At 35.4% G+C, this 461-nt stretch overlaps 1 protein-coding gene across 1 annotated transcript in view; it reads left to right on the top strand.

The window, feature by feature from the left end:
* LOC119586367 (major facilitator superfamily domain-containing protein 12-like) overlaps positions 1 to 461 on the top strand; it is a gene marked incomplete in the record, with an annotated part of 40,561 nt that overhangs the window by 26,660 nt on the left and 13,440 nt on the right.

Raw genomic sequence — 461 nt, forward strand, 5'->3', positions numbered from 1 at the left:
ATAAAAAAAAAAAAAAATTCTAACTTCTACCATTCGTCAGCAATTTCTTTTCAATTCTTGTAGCTTAACTCTTTGAAAGCTGCATTCAAATTTCCAAGCGACTCGTACCGTAAGCCCTCTCTCCACAATGCCCAATAACATGCTAGTACCATAAAAAGCTTAATTTAGATATATCTGACCATGGCTCTCAAAGAGTAAAAACCACACCTGTTACAGATGTCTGTAAAGCTAGATATACTAGATATTATGAAATACACATTATTCACACTTTTAAAGTCTGTCCTTTTAAATTTATTCTGAAACAAAATTATCATAAAGAATTCAGTCTCTAAAAACTGGCTAGTATTTCAGAACTTCATGAGAGACTACTGTATTTCTTTCCTGGCAGCCTAGTCCATACCCTTAATATTATCCCAACAACAAGAGTTCACAAGTGAGTCATCTCCTGCCTCCCCCCCCCC

The sequence above is a fragment of the Penaeus monodon genome, chromosome 21, assembly GCF_015228065.2.
Source record: "Penaeus monodon isolate SGIC_2016 chromosome 21, NSTDA_Pmon_1, whole genome shotgun sequence".
NCBI lineage: Eukaryota > Metazoa > Arthropoda > Malacostraca > Decapoda > Penaeidae > Penaeus > Penaeus monodon.